Genomic DNA, 21566 nt, shown 5'->3' on the forward strand with positions numbered 1-21566 from the left:
TTTAATACCTAAGGGTGGTACAGTTCAAGAATGAATCACATGAGTTGATGTAACTAATAAACGTAATGGTAATTTCATAGGAATAACTATTCGATTATCTGTATCTAATTATCGAAATTGATTTATTGATTCATACATTAATATTGATTTGAAATATTGATTTAATAAGTCATCAATAAAATATAAAATCTTTAAGGATGGAAAACAAATAAATAACAAAATCGTTATTGGAGTAATTGTTCAATTTACTTCAATTAAATGATTTTTTAATAAATATAAATTAATTAATTTGTTATATAAAGTATCAACAATTAAATATGAAGTAAAAACAATAATTATTAATATAAATATTATAATAAAATTATGTAAATAACTGAAATTGTCAGAATAAAACGAAATTGAATTTTGAAAAAAAAATATATTTCTTGTTGCTATTTTTAATAATAAAATTAAATTTTATATAATTGAATTATAAATTCATTGAAATTTTCAGCCATATTAAAATTTTTTAATTATTAAAATTCTACACTCATTAAATGAATGATTTAATGGAGGATTTATTATTCATTCTAAAGATGATTGATAAAATTTAAATAATAATAAACGTTTACAAATTAAACTTTCTAAAATTAAAAATAATAAAAAAATTATTCTATTTAATGGAATAATAGATCCAATTGAAGATAATAGTTTTCAACAATATTGAGAATCATGATAATCAGAATAACGTCCATGTATTCCTATTAAACCTAAAAAATGTTGAGGAAAAAATGTTAAATTTACTCCAATAAATATTATTAAAAATTGATATACTAATCATTTTTTATGACCAGTGGTTATAGGATATCAGTGAATAAATCTTGAAATAATAGAAAAAACAGCTCCTATTGATAAAACATAATGAAAATGAGCAACAGCATAATATGTATCATGTAAAATAATATCAATAGATGAATTAGATAATATAATTCCTGTTAATCATTCAATTGCAAACAATAAAATAAAACGTAAAGATGATATAACAGAATTATTTATTTCAAATTTTGAACCATAATAAGTTGCTAATTATCTACTAACTTTAATTCCAGTAGGAACAGCAATAAGTATTGTTGCTGAAGTAAAATAAGCACGAGTATCTGCATCTAATCCAATAGTAAATATATGATGTGCTCAAACAGTAAAACCTAAAAATCCAATCTCTAATAATGCATAAATTATTCCTAAATTAACAAATACTTCTTTTTTACCATTTTCATTTATAATAATTTGCAAAATTAATTCAAAACCAGATAAAATTAAAATTTAAACTTCTGGATGACCATAAAATCAAAATAAATGTTGATATAATACAGGATCTCTTCCTCCTATAGGATCAAAGAAAAGTGTATTAGAATTACGATCAAATAATAATATTGTAATAGCTCCTGCTGCTACAGGTAAAAATGATAATAATAAAATTATCGTAAAAAAAACAGATCATGGAAATAAAGGTATTTTATTTAAATCTAATCTAAAGGTTTTTAATCATATAATTGTCGTTATTAAATTTATAGCTCCTATAAGTGATGAAATAACAGACATACGGAGAGAAAAAATTTTTAATCTGCAGACGGAGATGAACGAAAAACATAATTAGGTAAAGGAGGATATACAGTACAACCAGTTCCAGGTATAAAATTAAAAATTCTTCCAGTTAATAATTATAATAATGATGGAGGTAATAATCAATATCTAATATTATTTATTCGAGGAAATGATGTATCAGGTGATCTTAATATTAAAGGAATTAATCAATTACCAAATTCCCCAATTAAAAAAGGTATATCTATAAACAATATTATTAAAAATTCATGACTTGTAACTAAAGAATTATATAATATATCATTATTTAAAAACATTCCAAGAATTCTTAATTCTACGCGAATTAAAAATCTAAAAGAGGATCCAATTATTCCTGATCATATAGCTAATGTAATGTAAAGAATGCCAATATCCTTATGATTTTCTGATATTAATCATTTAATTAAAACCTAATTTAAAATTTATTTTTTATTTTGAAAATTAATGGTTGTTAATTTAACTTAAAATTTTTATAGTATTGAAAAATGTTAAATTCTTATTAATAAGTATACAATTCATTTCTTTTATAAGACATAATACTATTTATATTTATTAATTTTTAATTATAGTTTAAAAAAACGTTAAATGGCAAATTTAAAATTATACACATAGAATATGTTAATTATTTAATATTTATAATATATTAAACATAAATACTATCAAAATATTAAATAATAAAAAAGAAATATCAAAAAATTAAACTAAAGATTATAACTAATAACAAATTTTTTTAAATAAAAATTTATATTTAGGAATAAAAATATAATAAATTTTATACAACAATATAAATAAACATTTCTAATTAATAAAATTATAAATCTAATAAATATATTATATTCAGTAATAAATATAAAATTTTTAATCAATAATCATTTAATAATAAAGAAAAAAAATTGGTAAAATTGAATAAATTAATAAAATGAATATAAATAAAATAATTAAATTATTTTTATAATTTAGTATAAAAATATTTAAATTATTATCTATAAATTTATATTTATATAATATAAATAATAACATATAAATAATTAATGTATAAAATAATATTAATAAAAAAATATATTTTTCATTAATATAATAAACAATTTATTAATATTTAATTTAACATTAAAGTTGAACATCTATTAATTTTTTTATATTAATTAATTTTAATATATAAATATATAAATATAAAATTCGGAGAATTCCAAACAAAATTATTTTATAATCTAATTTTAAAATTAAACAATAAAAATTTAAAGTAATAAATTTTATTAAAGTTGACGATAAAAAAATACAATTCCAATTTATTAATTCATAAGATTTAATTATTAAAAAATGAAAAGAAAATAATCCTAATTTTATTATCAATGAAATAAATAAAAAACAATTTAATAAATTTCTTAAATAAGTTACTTCAACCAAATTTATTAAATTTATTAGAAAAATTACCAATAAAATTCTAGAAATAATTGATATACGAAAAGTCATTAAACTTGATAAGTTATTATTAGAATTTAAATTAATTACTCTAATTCTAATAAATATTACCATCCCAAAATTAAATCGCTTTAAAATAACATTTGATAATAATAAAAAGAATAAATATAAAATAAAAATTTAATATATAAATTTTATAGATTTATTTTTTAAAATTAATTTATATAATTTATTTCAAATTAAATTATACTATAATTTTTAATATTATATCAATATTTTTATAACTAATAGTAGTAAATAAATTTACATAAATATTTTATCTAAATATTCCATTATCAGACATATTATTATATATATAATAAATTATTATGAATAAATTAAATAAAAAAATATATAAAATAATAAAATAAATAATTTTTAACATTTATAATTTTATATTTATATATAAATTAAATTTAAAACCTAAACCCAAAAAAATATTAAAATTTGTTTTTAATATTTATAAATTTTATATTCTTAAATAAATTAATTTTAAGACCTATAAAATATTAAAATATATTTTTAATATTTATATGTTTCGTATCATTAAATAAATTAAATTCAAAACCTATAAAATATTAAAATTAATTAATAATTATAGGTTTTGTGACCTTAAATAAATTAATAAACCTATAAATATTAAAAATACATTAAATTTAAAACCTTTAAAATATTAAAAATAATTTTTAGTATTTATAAATTTTATAGTAGAATTAATTATTTATAACAATAGTATAAAATTAAATCAATACTACTCGACTAAGGTAGTATAAAATTAAAAATAATAATGTGAAATTAAATACATACTATTAAAATAGTATAAAATTAATTATAATAATATAAAATTAAATCTATACTATTAAAACAGCATAAAATTAAATATTTATAATAATAATATAATATTAAATCTTTACTACTCATCTAAAATAGTATAAAATTAGTTATTTATAATAATATAAAATAAAATCTATACTACTCGAAGAAAATGGTATAAAATTAACTAATTATAATAATATGAAATTAAATCTATACTACTCGACTAACTCGACTAAAATAGTATAAAATTAATTCTAATAATATAAAATTAAATCTATACCGCTCGACTAAAATAGTATAAAATTAATTATAATAGTATGAAATTAAATCTACACTACTCGACTAAAATAATATAAAATCAATTTTAATAGTATAAAATTAGTTATAATAGTATAAAGTTAAATATATACTACTCGCCTGAAATAGTATAAAATTAATTATTTATTATAGTAACATAAAATTAATTATTAAATATAAATTTCATATAAAATATTATCTTACAATTTATCGATGGATTATGAATCTATAAGCTTAATAATTAGCCTATTTATATTTAGAATTGTAATGAAATTTGTCAACAGTAAAAAATTTCAGTGGAACAAATTTACATATTATATATGCAATAAAATAAACTCACCACCAAACTAGTCGAAAATATCAGTAGAGCTAATTTTACACCATAAAATCCAAAATATTCAATATAACAAATTTTCATATTATATATGCAATAAAATTAGCTCACCCCAATACTAGTTGCAAATATCAATAGAGCTAATTATGTACGATAAATCTAAAAATTTCAATACAATAAATTTTCGTATTATATATGCAATAAATTAGCTTACCACTACTAGCCGAAAATATCAATAGAGCTAATTTTGCACAAGAAATTTTCAATTTTTATTTCAAAAAATTGTATTCCTTAGTAAACGTGTCATCAGAATTAGTTGATTGTACGTTTCTTACATTATTTTGTTAATCTTAATGTTATTTTATGCGATAGTCTGTGTACGTACCTGCACTTCCGGAACGACACAGCTAGAGTTATGTTGTAGTTGCGTTCTCAAAATAGGTGCGACGCTCGTATGTGGTCTTTGTTAATTTCCTTAAACTCTATATTGTACCGTTCGTATTCCTTCGCAGATTTCTATTTACTTCTACTCACTGTCATTTACAGCTTGGATATTTTGGATTTTTTTTTTCAAAAGTATCTATTGCTAGTTTAAAAAATTGTATTTATCAATAAAAGTGTCTTTGGTATTATGTGAGTGTTTGTTTATTATATTATATTGTTGAACTTAATGTCATTTTAAATGATTGTCCCTATACGCAGCTACGCTGCCATGCGCGACACGATTGGAGTTTGCCTTGTAGTTGCTTTCTGTAGATCAGAGCGGCACTACCTCATGGTCTTCGCTAATTTCGTTAACCTTGATATTGTATCGCATGCATTTTTCCCCAGTTTTCCATTTCATTATACGTACTGTAAATTACTGTTCTGGCATTTTCGATTTGTTTCAAAATTTACAATTCTTAATATAAAAAATTATATATCTCAGTAAAAGATTCAGTCGAGTTAGTTGAGTTCACGTTTGTGACACAATTTTGTTAGCGATATTGTTATTTTATACGATTGTATGTATACGTATCTGCACTTCCGAAACGACACGACTGGAGTTATGTTGTAGTTGCGCTCACATGATAGGTGCGACGCTTGCATATGGGCTTTGTGAATTTCATTAACCTTGATATTGTACCGCATGCATTCCTTCACAGTTTTCAACTTATTTATACATACTGCGATTTACTGCTGTGATATTTCAATTTTTCATATAATTTCCAATTTTTAACTTGGAAAATTGTATATTTTGGAAAAATGCCTTTGGAATTATTTTAGTGTATATTTATGACAATATTTTCTAGAACACATTGTTATTTCATATGACTGTCTGTATACGAACGTACGCTTCCGGAAAGACACGTCTGGAGTGGTCGTGTTGCTGCATTCGGCAGATTGGAGCGACCGTACTGTATTGACGTCGTTAAATCCCTTTCCCTGATTACGTACCGTATGCGTTCTTCCCAGCCATCCATTTATTTATGCATGCTGTAATTCACTGTTATAATATATATTACTATTCTCAAACTTTCAAATTCTTTAAATTAAAAAATGTATATCACAAGAAATGTGCCCTTGCAATTAGTTCAGTGTATGATTATGACAATATTTTGATACATTCATTGATATTCTATATGAGAGTTTCTATACGTACCAACGGATCGATTGGACTGGTGTGGTCTTGTAATTGTGTTCGGGAGATCGGAGCGAAACCACTGTATGGATTTTGTTAATTTCAATAACATTAATATTGTACCAAATGCATTTTTCCCAGCTGTCCATTTATGTATTCGTACTGTAATATACTGCAATGAAATTTCCGATTTTTTTGAAAATTTTCTCATTTTGGATTAAAAGATTGTATTCCGTTGTAAGAATGTCTTTGTAATTGGTTCAGTGTACGGTTATGACGATATTTGGTTTAACCTATTGTTATTTTATATGATTGTCTGTGCACGTCCCTTCGCTTCTGAAGCAACACGGCTGGAGTAGACTTGTAGTAGCGTACGGCAGATTGATGCGCCATACTGGATGGTCTTCGCAACTTTCTCCGACCGTCATTTTGAACCATATACATTGTTTCCCGAATTGATCCATTCAACTATACATTCTGCAATATAATGCTACAATATTTTCAATTCTTTTTCAAAATTTTCAATTTTTATTTTAAAATTGTTTATTCCTCAGTAGAAGTGCGTTGGGGACATGCTGAGTTTAAGTTTATGACATTATTTTGTTATAGTTGTTTTTATTTCATATAATTTCCTGTAGGCACACTGTCGCTTCTAACAGAAGCTTCTCTACACAGAAGAGTGGTCTTGTAGTTACGTACGGCAGAACAGAACGGAAATCTGGTCGAGCTTCGTTAACTTCTTCAACCTTGATTTTGTTCCGTATGTACTTTTTTCTAGTGTTCCATGTATTATAATTACGGGTTTTTAATCTTATTATATTTTCGATCTTCCTCGAAAATTTAAATTTAAATTTAAAAGATTATATCTCATTGTAAAAGTGTCCTTGGAATTACTTCAGTGTATGTTTATGATATTATTTTGTTAAACGTATTTTTATTTCACGTTTCTGTATTTTGTATTATTGCCTGTAAGCGAACCTGCGGTGTAGGGCGGGAAATACTTGCGAGGACTTGGAGTTGCGTAGGACAGAACGGAGTGGCTCTACTGGATTGTCTTTGTTCATTTCTTCAACCACAATATTTTATCGTATGCATTCTCCCGCGTTTTTCTATTTATTTCTACATGACGTGGTTTACTTCTGTGATATATTCCTTGCTTTCCAAAGCTTTCAATATTTCTTATAAAAAATTGTTTTTCTGATAAAAATTTCATGTGAATTATGTCAGTTAAGGTTTATGACAATATCATTGTTATTTTATGTGATTGTCTGTATACGTACTTCCGCTGCCGCACCTACACCACTGACGATGATTTGTTGTTGCCTACGGCAGTTCGGAGTTGCACTACTGGATGGTCCTCGTTAATTTCGTTAACCATGATTCTTTATCGTATGCATTCCTTGCTAGCCTCCCATTTATATGTACATATTGTATTGCACTGTTATGATATTTTCGATTTTCTTCAAGATTTTCTGTCCTTAGTTTAAAACATTGTATTCCTCACGAGAAGTGACATTTTAATTAGTTGAGTGTACGTTTATGACAATATTTTGTTAATTTATTGTTATTTGCATGATTGTCTGCATGCGCACGAACGCTGTCGCAGCGATTCGAACGCACTCCTCTTGTAGTTGCGTATGGCACTGTGGAGTGACACTACTGGACAGCCTTCGTTGATTTCATTAACCACAATACTATGCCGTATGCAATCTATCGCAGTTTAACATTTATCTACACATGCTGTAATTTACTGTTATGGTATATTGGATTTTTTTTGTAATTATCTATTTTTACTTTTAACATTGTATTTGTCAGTAAAAGTGGCTTTGTAATAAGTAGAGTGTACGTCTTGGACATTATGTTACTAATCTTATTGTTATATTATGCGATTGTCTGTATACGCACCTACGTTTCCGTATAGATACGACTGGAGTTGTCTGGTTGTTGCGTATGGTATATCAGAGCGGCACTCCTGGATGGCCTTTGTTAATTTCTATATCCTTGATACAGTACCGTATGCATTTTCCCCATCCTTCCATTTATATATACATATCGATTTATTTTTAGATTTTATATTTCTAGTATAAAAATTGTATTTCATAGTAAATGTCTCCTTGGAATTAGTGAACTGTACGATTATGACATTATTTTCTTATTATTACTGTTATTTAACACGATTGTCTGCATACGTACCTACCGTTTCTGAGCGAGAGGGCTGAATTGGCCTTGTAGTTCCGTTCGGTAGATCGTAGCCACAGTGTTCTATGGTCTTTGTTAGCATTTTTAATCTTAATATTGTAGCGTACTAATTCTTTCATAGAAATATTTTACATTCCGTACACTGTAATTTACTGATACGGCATGTACGATTATCTTCAAAAGTTACTATTTTTAGTTGAAAAAATTGTATTTCGTTGTAAGTGTGGCGTTGGAATTATTTGTGCGTACGCTTATGACAATATTTTGTTACATTATTTGTTATTTTATATGATTGCCTCTAAATGTACCTGCGCTGCCGGAGTAAAACGATTGAAGTGGTCCTGCAGTTGCGTACGGTCGAACGGATGGACATTACCGACATTTCCGTTAATTTCATTATCTTTGATATCGTACTGTATGCATTCTTTCACAGATTTCTACTTGCTTCTACATACTGTAATTTAATTTTATGATTTTTCGATTACTTATAAATATCCTATTTTTAGTGTAGGTAATTGTATTTCTTAGGAAAAGGATCTTTGGAAATAGTTGAGTGTACCTCTATGACAATATTTTGTTACATTATTTGTTATTTTATATTATTGCCTTTAAATGTACCTGCGCTGCCGGAGAAACACGATTGAAGTGTCCTGCAGATACGTACGGTCGAACGAATGGACATTATCGACATTTCCGTTAATTTCATTATCGTTGATATCGTACTGTATGCATCCTTTCACAGATTTCTACTTGCATCCACATACTATAATTTACTGTTATGACTTTTCGATTACGTCAAAATATCCTATTTTTAATGTAAGTAATTGTATTTCTTATGAAAAGGGTCTTTGGAAATAGGTGAGTGTACCTCTATGACAATATTTTGTTAAATTCTTGGTTATGCTATAGGATTGTCTCTATCCGTGCCTACGCTTCTGAAGCGACACAGCTGCAGTGCTCATGTAGTAGCGTTCGTTAGATCGGGGCGACACTGCTGTGTGCTCTCTGATTATTTCACTAATCATAATATTGTACCGTATGCATTCTTGCGCAGTTTTCTATTTATTTCTACACACTAAATTTTGCTATTATGATATTTACAGTTTATCCGAAATTTTCAATTTATAATGAAAAAAAATTTAACCTTCTTGTAATAGTGTCCTTATAATTGACCGACTGTACGTTCAGGAATATTATTTTGTAGAACTTAGTGATGCTCTATATGATATTCTCTATATGCACTTACGTTGCCGGAGGGACACGGCTGGATTGGACTTGTTGGCGCGTACGGCAAATCGGAGCGGCATACTGGATGGTCTTCCTTAATTTCGTTAACCATGATTTTACACAGTATGCATTTTCTCCCAATTTTTCCATTCATTTATACATTATGTTATTTACTGTTATGATATTTTCTATTCTTTTTCATAAATTTCAATTTTTAGATTAAAAAATTGTATTTCCTAATAAATGTGTCGTTGAAAATATTGTGCGATCGTTATGTCAATATTATGTTAAATTCCCTGTTAGTTTATATGTTTGTCAGTATACGTACCTACGCTGTCAGAGCGACAGGACTGGTGTGGCCTTGCAGGTGTGTACTGCAGATCGAAACTGGAAGTTCCGCTTCCATTTCATAAATCACAATATTGTACCGTATAAATTCTTCCTCAGCATTGTATTTATTTATAATTGCTGTTATTTACTGTATGATGTTTTCGATTTTAAAAAAATTTGCAATTTTTAGTTTAAAAAACTGTTTCTCGTGGTAGAAGTGCTTTGGAATTAGCTGAGTGTACTATTATTACAATATTTTGTTAAACTTATATTTAATTTATATGATTGTCTATATACGTACCTACGCTTCCTGTGCGACACGATTGGAGTGGTCTCGTAGATGCGTTCGATAGAACGGAGCGTCGCTACTGAGTGGTCTTCGATAATTTCATCTAACCTTGATATTCTAACGCATGCATTCATCCCAGTTTTCCATTTATTTATACATACTGTAATTTACGGTAATGATATTTTCGATTTTTTTCAAAATTACTAATTTTTACATTTAAAAATTGTATTATTTAGGTAGAGTGCCTTCGAATTAGTTGAGTGTACATTTATGACAATATTTTGATATACTTACTGCTATGTTATATGTTCTGTGTTCGTACGTTTGCTGCCGGAACGAAACGACTGGCGATCTCTTTAACCATTCTATTGTACCGAAGACATTCTTTCGCGGTTTTCCATTTATTTATAAATATTGTAATTTCCTGTTATGATATTTTCAATTTTCTTGTACATTTTCAATTTGTATTTTAAAAAATTGTATTTCCTTCAGTAAAAGCGTCATTATAATTAGATGAGTGCACGTTCATCATAATATTCTGTTGAACTTATTGTTACTTTATACGATTGTCTCTATACGTTCCTAAGTTGCTGGAGCTACACGAGTGGTGACGTCTGGTAGTCGCGTATATCAGATCGGTGTGAAACATTGGATGGTCCTTGGTAATTTCTATAACCTTCGTTCTGAGCCGTATGCATTTTTTCGCAGTGTTCTATTTATTTACAAGTATTCTGATTTACTGTTATGATATTTTCGATTTTCATCAAAATTTTCAATTTTTATTTTAAAAAATGTTATTTCTCGGTCAAAATGCCATTGGAATTAGTTGAGCGTACGTTTATGACACTATTTTTTTAAAATTATTGTATTTTATACCATTGCTTGTATACGTAGCTGCGCATCCGGTCGTACATGGTTGGAGACGTATGTTGCTGCATTCGGTCGATCTCAGCGACGCTACTGCATGATCTCGCTAAATTCTTTACCTTAGATATTGAACCGTATGCATTCCTTCGCAATTTTCCTTTTATTTATACATACTGCGATTTACTGCATGACATTCTCCATATATCTCAAATTTCAAATTTCTAATTTGGAAAATTGAATTTTTTGGAAAACTGCCGTTGGAATTATTTGTGTGTATGTTTATGACAGTATCTTCTAAAAAACATTGTTATTTCACATAACTGCCTTTATAAGAACCTACGCATCCGGAGAGACACGACTGGTGTGGTCTTGTTGTTGCGTTCGGCAGATCGGAGCGGCACAACTAATTTGTCTTCGATAATACCTTCATTCTTGATTTTGTACCATATGCATTCTTTGGCAGTTTGCCATTTGTTTATACTTATTGCAATTTACTGTGATGGTATGCAAGATTTTCATCAAATTTTCCAATTTGTAACTTCAGAAATTGTATTTCGTAGTGAAAGTGCCTATGTAATTAGTGGAGCGAACGTATGTGATGATATTTCGATCAACATATTTTTATTTTATATGATTGCCTGTACACGTACCTACGCTGCAGGAGCGACACAACAGGAGTGGTCCTGTAGTTGCGTTCGCTAATCGGAGTAACACTGACATATGGTCTTTGTTCATTTCTTTAACCCTGATGTTGTACCGTATGCATTATTTCGCAGTTTTCCATTTGCGTCTACAAGCTGTAATTTCAAATTATGATATTCTCAATTTTCATTACAAAACGTTGTATTACTTAGTAAAATTGTCTTTACAATTATTCATATGTACGTGTATGACAATATTTCGTTAACTTACTGTTATTTTATATGATTTTCCGTATATTTATCTACGCTTCCGTACTGACACGGCTGTAGTCGTCCTACTGCTTCGCACGGTCGATCCGAGCGACACAACAGTATGTTCATCGTCTGTCGGTTTAACCATGACTTTGAACCGCAGGAATTTTCGGCCATTTTTAATTTACTTGTACATACTCAAATTTACTGTTATGGCATTTCCGATTTTTCAAGATTTCCAATTTTTAGTTTAAAAAATTGCATTCCTTATGGGATGTGACTTTGGAATCAGTTGAGTTTACGTTTATGATAAAATTTTGTTAAACATATTGATATTTTATATGATTCTCTATACATTTACCTACGCTGCGGGTGCAACGCGACTGGCGATGTCATGCTTTTGCGTACGGGATGACGGTGCGGCACAACTGCATGATCTTCCTTTATTTCTTCACCCTTGATTTTGACCCGTATGCATTTCTCCCCATGTTTCATATTTATTTAAACATATTCTAATTTAGTGTTATATCTTTGATTTCATTCAAAATTTCCAATTTTTAATTTATATACCTGTATACCTATGTAACGGTTTCGTTTGAATTGGTTTGGTTTCCACTGAAGACAGTACTTTGTTAAACTCGTTATTGACATCTGTGATTGTCTGTGTACGCATCTACGCTTCGCGAGCGACACGACCAGCGTGGGCTTGCAGCTGCGTACTGCAGATCGAGGTGGCTCTACTGGATGGTCTTCGATAATTTCTTCAACCATAAGACTGTACCGTATGCATCCATTCGCAGTTTTCTATTTATTTATAAATACTGAAAGTCACTATTAGGGTACTTCCGACTTTTTTCAAAATTTTAATCATTAGGATAAAAAATTGTATTTCGCAGAAGAAGCGTGTTTGGAGTTAAATTAGAGTAGGCTTATGACATCATTTCGTTAAACTAACTGCTATTTTACATGATTGTCTCTATGCGTACCTACGCTTTCGGAGAGACACGACTGGCGTCGCCTTGTAGTTGCGTACCGCATATCGGAGTGGAATATTGGATGGTCTACGATAATTCCTTTGACTTTGATCTTGTACCGTATGCATTTCCTTCCAGTTTTCAATTACTTATATGTACAGTAATATGCTGTCATGGTATGTTCCATTTTCTTTTTTTTCAAAATATTCGATCTTTATTTAAAAAAATTAGATTTCTTAGCAAACGAGTGCTTGGAATTAGTTGAGTGTTTAAGTATATGATGATACTTTGTTATACTTATTTTTATTTTATACGATTGTTTGTACACATATCCCCACTGCCGGAGCGACACGACTGGAGTGGTCTTGCTGTTGCGTTCGGTAGATCGGAGGGGACAATATTGTATGTTCTGCGTTAATTCCTTTAACCATGATATTCTTTCGCAGTTTTCAATTTATTTCTACATACTGTAATCTACTGTTATGATATCTTCGATTTTCTTAAAACATTCCAATCTTTAATTTGAAAGAATGTATTTTTTACAAAACATGTCTTGAAATTAAATGGGTGTACGGCAATGACACTATCTTGTTAAACTTTTTGTTATTATATGCCATTGTCGGTATATATACCTATTCCTCCAGAGCGATCCGGCTATTGTGCTTTTGTCGTTGCCCTTGTATGTATTTTACATACTGTAATTTACTGTCATGGTATCATCGATTTTTTTTCATAATTGACAACTTTTGATTTTGTAAATTGTATTCCTTCATAATAGTGTCTTTTGAGTTAGTTGTGCTTACGTTTATGACAATATTACGTTACGCTTGGTGTTTAGGATTATGGCAATATCATGTTAAATTCTTTGTTATTTTATATGACTGTCTGCATACGTACGTCCGCTGCCGGAGGGACACAATTGGTGAAGTCCTGTTGTGTACGACAGATTGGAGCGACACTACAGGATGTCCTCCCTTAATTTGATTATCCTTGATTTTGAACCACATGCATTTTTTCACAGTCTGCCGTTTATTTATAAACTATATAATTTACTGTTACGATATTTTCGATCTTCTTTCATAATATTCAATTTTTACATTCAAATATTTCATTTCTTAGTAAACCTGTACTTGGAATTAGTTGCGTCTACGTTTATGATCCCACCTCGTAATGTTTTTTGTTACATTATATGATTGTTAATATACATACCTACGCTTCCGGAGCGACACGGATGGAGTGCTCTTACAGTTGCGTTCGGTATATCGTAGCGACACTACTGAATGCTCTTCTTTAATTTCGGAAATCTAGATATTGTACCGTATGCATTTCTTCCCATACGGCAAATTATTTATACGTACTGTAATTTACTCTTAAGATATTTTCGATTTCATTCAAAATTTTCAAGTCGTAGTTCTAGAAATTGCATTTCTTACTAAATGTGCCTTTACAATGAGTTGACTGTACGGTTGTGACATGATCTTTTTAAACTTATTGATATTTTATACGATTTTCGGCATAAGTACCTATACTTATGGATCCACACGGCAGGAATTATCTTGTAGTTGCTGTCGCTAGAACGCAGCGGCACTACTGCATGATCTTCGATAATTTCTCTGTCCTTGATATTGTACCGTATGCATTCTTTTGCAGCTTTCCGTTAATTTATACATACTGTAATTTATTATTATGGTATATTCGATTTTTTTCAATGTTTTCTATTTTTTGTTAAATGAATTGTATTTCTTAGTGAAAGTGTCTTTGGAGTTAGTTGCGTGACGTTTGTGAAACGATTTTGATAGACGCATTGTTATTTTGTATGATTGTCTGTGAACATACCTACAGTTCCGGAGCGACAAACCTGGAGCGGAGAAGTAGCTTCGTACGATAGAACGGAGCGGGAATACTATATGGTCTTGGTTAATTCCGCTAGCCTTGATATTAATTCGTATGCACTCATTTGCAGTTTCCTATTTATTTCGACATACTGTAATTTACTGTTATGATATTTTCGATTCTTTCCAAAATTTCAAATTTTTAACTTCAAAAATTGTATTATGTAGGAAAAGTGTTCCTGGAAAGAGTTGAGTGCACGTTTACGAAAATATTTTGATAAATTTTTTGTTATTTTATATGATACTCTGTAAATGTCCTTACGTTGCCGGAGTGACACGGCTGGACTGGAATTGTAGGTGCGTACGGCAGATCGGATCGGCAAACTGGATGGTCTTCGTTAATTTCTGTAACCATGATTTTACACCGTATGAATTTTTTTACGAATTTATTCATTTATTTATACATTCTGTTATTTACTGTTATGATATTTTCGATTTTTTTCATAATACTCAATTTTTAGATTGAAAATTGTATTTCCTAGTAAAAGTGTCTTTGGAATCAGTTGTGTGTACGTTTATGACAATATTTTGTTAAACTTGTTGCTATTTTATATAATTGTCTGTATACGTACTTTCGCTTAAGGAACAACACGACTGGCGTGCCCTTCGAGTTGCGTATGGTACATCAGAACGACACTACTTGATGGTCTCCGATTATTTTGATAACCTTGATATTTTGCCGTTTGCATTGTTTCGCAGTTTTCCAATTATTTATGCATAGTGTAATTTACTGTTATCATATTTTCGATTTTTTCAAAGGTTTCAATTTTTTCTTTGAAAATTGTATTTCGCAGTAAAAGTGTATTTGTAATTAGTTGAATGTACGTTTATGACACTATTTGGTTAAAATTATTCTTACTCTATATGATTGTCTGTATACGTACCTACGCTGCAGGAGCGATTCGACCCTCGACGTCGTGTATTTGCGTCCTGAAAATCGGAGTGTCACTACTTGATGGTTTTCGTTAATTGCTTTAACCTTGATATTGTACCGTATGCATTTTTTCCCAGACGTCCATTTATATATGCATTGAGGTATTTACTGTTATGATATTTTCAATTTTCTGCTGAATCGTCAATTTTTAGTCTAAAAAATTGTATCTCTTAGTTAAGGTGCTTTGGAATTAGCAGAGTGTACGCTTATGACATTACTTTGATATACTTATTGTTATTTTATACCATTGTTTGTATATGTAACTGCGCCTCCGGAGGGACATGGTTCGTGTCGTTTGATGCTGCATTCAACCGAACGTAGCGATACTACTGTATATTTTCGCTGGTTCCTTTAACCGTGATATTGTACCGTATGCATTTTTTCGCAATTTTCCATTTATTTATACATACTGCGATATATTACCCTGATACTTTCAATTTTTCTCATGATTCCCAATTTTTTATTTCAAAAATTGTATTTCCTAGTAAATTTGTACTTGGAATTAATTGAGTGTGCGTTTATGACATTATATTATTGAATTTGTTGTTGTATTATTTGGTTGTCGGTACGCGTACCTTCGCTTCCGTATCGACGCGGCTGAATCGGAGTTGGGGTTGCGATTATTAGATCGCAGCGGCACTGCTGCATAGTCTTTGTTTATTTCTATAACCGTAATGATGTGTCATATGCATTCTTACACAGTTCCCTCTTTGTCTCTACATCCCAAAACTTACTGCTATAATATTTTCGATTTCATTCATAATTTCCAGTTCCTAATTTAAAAAATTATACTTCATAGTAAAAGTGTCATTTGAATTAGATAAGTCTGCCTTTATGCCAATACTTTGTTGAATTTGTTGATGTATTATATGATAGTCAGAAAACAAACCTACGCTTCCAGAGCGACACGCCTATGGTGGACCTGTAGTGGCATATGGCATAACGGTGCGGCACTACTGGATGATCATCGTTTATTACTCTAACCTTGATTTTGCCCGTGTGCATTTTCTCCATGTTTTCTATTTATATATACATACTATAATTAACAGTTATGTTTTCGACTAGCTTCAGAATATTCAATGTTCCAAAAGAAAAATTGCATTTCTTAGTAAATGTGCCATTGGAATTTGTTGAGTGTATGTTTGTGACTACATTTTGCTGAATTTCTTGTTGTATTATACGATTATCTGTACTCGGGCTACGCAACCGGAGCCACATGACTGGAGTGAGCTTGCAGTTAAGTATGGAAGATCGGGCGCCACTACTGTATGACCCTCGCTAATTTCTTTGACCTTGATTAGGTACCGTATGCAGTTTTCCCCTATTTTCGATGTATTAATACAAACTGTAATTTACTGGTAAGATATTTTCCATTTCATTCAAAATTTCCAGTTTTTATTTGAAAAAATTGTATTACATAGTGAAAGGGAGTTTGGAATTTGATGAGTGCACATTTATAACAATATTTTGTCATGCTTTTGTTATTTTGCATGACTTTCTGTATGCACACCTTCGCTGCCGTAGCGACAGGACTGGCGTGGTCTTGCATTTGCGTACTGCAGAACGGAGCAGCACTGCTGGATGCTTTTTGATATTATCTTTAATCTTGATTTTGTAAGGTATGCATTCTTTCACAGTTTTCCATTTACTTGAATATGCTGTAATTTACTGTCCTGATATATTACATTTTTTACCTAATTGTCAATTTGTAGTTTAAAAGATTGTGTTTCATAGTAAAAGTGTCTTTGGAATTAGATGAGTGCATGTTTGTGGCGTTATTTTGTTAAGCTAATTGTTATATTGTATGACTGTCTGTATGCGTATCTTCGCTGTTTGTGCCACACCACTGGCGGGATTTATAATAGCGTACGGCAGACATGCGTGCTATTACTAAGCGTTCCTCGTTAATTTCATTATCCTTTATATTGTACCGCATGCATTTTTCCCCATTTATTTATACATACAGTAATTCAATGGTATGATATTTTCGATTATTCTCAAAACATTTAATTTTCATTTAAAAAAATTTTATTTCTTTTAAAAGTGCTGTATAAATTAGTTGAGTTTACGTTTATGACAATATTTTGTCACGCTTTTTGTTATTTTGTGTGATTGGCTAATATTCGTACTTACACTTGCGGAGCGACATGGCTTTATTGGTCTTGTAGTTGCGATGGGTTGATCGAAACGACACTATTGGGTGGTCTATGTTAATTTCTTTAGCCTTCATATTGTGCTGTGGGTATTTTTTCCCAGTCTTCAATATATTTATTCATACTTTTATTTAATATTATGATATTTTCGTTTTCTTTTCTATATTTTCAAATTTTCATAATTTTCATTGTATCCAGTTCTTAATTTAAACAATTACACTTCGTAGCAAAAGTGTCTTTTGAATTAGATAAGTCTTCCTTAACGCCAAAGTTGTGTTTAATTCGTTGTTGTATTATATGATGGTCTGAATAAAAACCAAAGCTTCCAGAGCGACACGCCGAAAGTGGACCTGTAGTGGTATATGGCATATCCGTTTTGCACTACTGACTTCTTTAACTTAATTTTAATTAATTTAATTAATAATTTTAATTTGAATAATTATAATTATTAATAATATTAATTTTAATTTTAATAATTTTTATTAATTCTTTTATTTCCCTAACCTAGATATTGTACCGTATTCATTTGATCCCATTCGTCAATTTATATGTGCATACTGTAATTCAGTGTTAAGATATTTTCGATTTGTTTAAAAATTTTCAATTCTTAGTTGAAAAGGTTTTATATCATAGTAAAAGTGCGTTTGAATATAGTTGAGTGTACGATTATGACAATATTTCGTTATATTTGTTGTTATATGCATGATTGTCTGCATGCGTACGTACGCTGCAGCAGCGAACCGATTGCATTGCTCTTGTAGTTGCATACTGCAGTACGAAGTGGCACTACTGAATGGTCTACGTTACTTTCGTTAACCTCGCTTTTTTACCGTATGCATTCTTTCTCAGTTTTCAATTTATTTACTCATACTGTAATTTACTGTTATGATGCGTTCAGTTTTCATGCATAATTTCCAATTTTTAATTTAAAGAATTGTATTCTTGAGGAAAGGTGCCGTGGGAATTAGATGAGTGTACTTTTACGACAATATATTGTTAAACACATAGTTATTCCATATGAACATCTGCATATGATCCTACGCTTCCGGAACGACACGACTAGAGTGGCCTTGTAGTTGCGTTCGCTAGATTGGAGCGACACTGCAGTAGGGTGCTTGTTAACTTGAATAACCTTGATATTGCGCCGATTGCTTTCTGTCGGAGATTTCTACTAATGCCTACATCCTGTAACTAACCATTACGATATTTTCGTTTTCTTTTTCAAACTTTTCTATTTTTAGCATAATAAATTTTACATCTGAGTAAAAGCGCCTCTGGAATTAGTTGAGTGTACGTTTATGACAATATTCTGTTAAATTATTTGTTATTTCAAATGATATATTATGATTTATATGATTTAGATGATAATTTCTTCAACCTTGATACTGTACTGTATGTCTTTTTTCCTGGTCAACCATTTATTTACGCATACTGTAATTTACTGTTAAGAGATTGTCAGTTTTTATGAAAATTTTCGATTTTCGGTATAAAAATTCGGATTCCGTTGCAAAACTGTCTTTGGTATAGTTTGATCGTACGTTTTGAACGTTATTTTGCTAAACTGACTGTTATTTTATGCGATTGTATGCGTATGTACCTACGATTCCGGAGGGACACGGTTGGAGTTGTTTGTTTCTGCGGTCGGTAAGTCGGAGTGAAACTAGTGATTGATCATTGTTATATTCTCAAACCATGATATTGTACCGTATGCATTTTTCCGCAGTCTTCCATTTGTTTCTGCACACTGCAAGTTACAGGTATAATCGTTTCGATTTTCATAATAATTTCCAATTTTTTAAGTCTAAAATTGTATTTCCTAGTAAAAGTGGCTCTAGAATTAGATGAGCGCACGTGTATGACATTATTTTGTCAAGCTTATTTTTAATTTACATGATTGGTTGTATACGCACTTTTGCTGCCTAGTGTGACACGGCTGGAGTGGATTTATAGCCACGTACTGTAGATCGGAGACACACTACTGTACAGTATTCGTTAATTTCTTTAAACTTGATATTGTACTTTATGAATTCGTTCGCAGTTTTGTATTTACTTATGCATACTGTAATTTACAGTTATGATATTTTCGATATTTTTCTAAATTTCAAAATTTGTATTCATTAAAAAATGTGTCTCACTAATTAGTTCATTGTGCGTTTAAGACAATGCTGTGTTAAATTTGTTGTTATTCTATATGAATGCTTGTACACGTACGTACGCTCTCGGAGCGATATGACTGGCGAGGTCTCGTAGTTGCGTACGGCATCTCCGTGTGGCACGAGTGGAAGATTTTCGTTAATTTTCCAAACCTTGACTTTGTACCGCATGCATTTTTTTTCCAGGCTTCAATCTATTTATACACAATGTTATTTCCAGCTGTTCTATTTTCCATTTTTAACATAATTATCAACCTTTTGTTTGAAAAATAGTATTTCCGAATGAAAGTGTCTTTGGAGTTATCTGAGTTTACGTTTATGATATTATTCTGTTAAACTCATTGATATTTTACCTGATTGTTTGTATACGTACCTAAGCTTCCGCAGCGACAGGGCTAGAGAGGTCTTCAAGTTACGTTCGGTTGATCGGAGCGACACTACTTTATTATCTTCGTTAATTTCTCCTACCTTGATAATGTATCGTATGCGCTTCTTCCCAGTCGTCCATATATTTATAGATACTGTAACTTAACACATTGACTCCGGCCTGACTCACCGGTGCCCCGTCCTTGTCTGTTCCCTGCTGCGGCATGAACCGCCGGTGGCCCATACTAAACTGTTCTGTGGGGCGGCATGCATCGTCGATGGGCCACGTTTGTTATTCAATAAATGCGTAGTACAAAATGTTATTTTCTTAATTTAACATTATATATTAACATTTCTTCCTTATGATCGAATATCTGACACAAAATACGTAACGTACAATTTAATTAATACATTAAATATAATAAAATATAACGACTTATGTTACCGATGCAATTTTTTAAAACATTTTAAACAAAGTGCCGGCTTATCCGGACAACTGCTACAAAAGGTCATTACTTTTTTTGTTTTGTTTGAGGCGTACTATGTACCCTTTAAGTTTTTTATGTGTGTGCAGCAATCTTTACATCTTTTCCTCATTTTTCCTCGCGGGTCCTTGGTGTGAACTTAAAAAATGTCTTTTCCGTCTAACTTCCTATTTGCTCTTCACTAGAGGGATTCGCAACACACATCAATAGATAATCAATAATTTTCTCTCTAAATTTTAGATTTGGTGACGCTTGGTCCCTCACTGTTTGTGGATGTACCATGCATTTACTAAAGAGGTCCCGGATATTAGCTCCATAATAATTATTCTATACCATTCTAACGTTTTCCGTTAACATTTATAATAGGATCACATTTCATCTGATATATCAGCTATCTTCTTCGCACTATTGTAAGGAAAAACGGTGTCTGCTTTTAATTTATCATCTTTGCCACGAGTAATGGCGCAATTGTGAGATCTCGATGTGGTTAACACACAGATGGGACTTCTGTGGGTCCACATTAAAAATTTCACGCCGCTCAGATTTTCAAGAGATATAATGTCGCCCCCGTTTCTGTTTCTGCTTTGCCTGTAGCAGTAGGAACTTTCTATTTATTTTGACTGTATTGCAAATATATGTGCTTTTGGTGAGAAGATCT

General features: G+C 30.3%; 1 pseudogene; it reads right to left on the minus strand.

The window, feature by feature from the left end:
* Nucleotides 1–564: 564 nt before the first annotated feature.
* LOC143220273 (cytochrome c oxidase subunit 1 pseudogene) lies at nt 565–20667 on the minus strand (annotated as a pseudogene).
* Nucleotides 20668–21566: the final 899 nt, after the last annotated feature.

Source organism: Lasioglossum baleicum, unplaced genomic scaffold (genome assembly GCF_051020765.1).
Source record: "Lasioglossum baleicum unplaced genomic scaffold, iyLasBale1 scaffold0594, whole genome shotgun sequence".
Classification (NCBI taxonomy): domain Eukaryota; kingdom Metazoa; phylum Arthropoda; class Insecta; order Hymenoptera; family Halictidae; genus Lasioglossum; species Lasioglossum baleicum.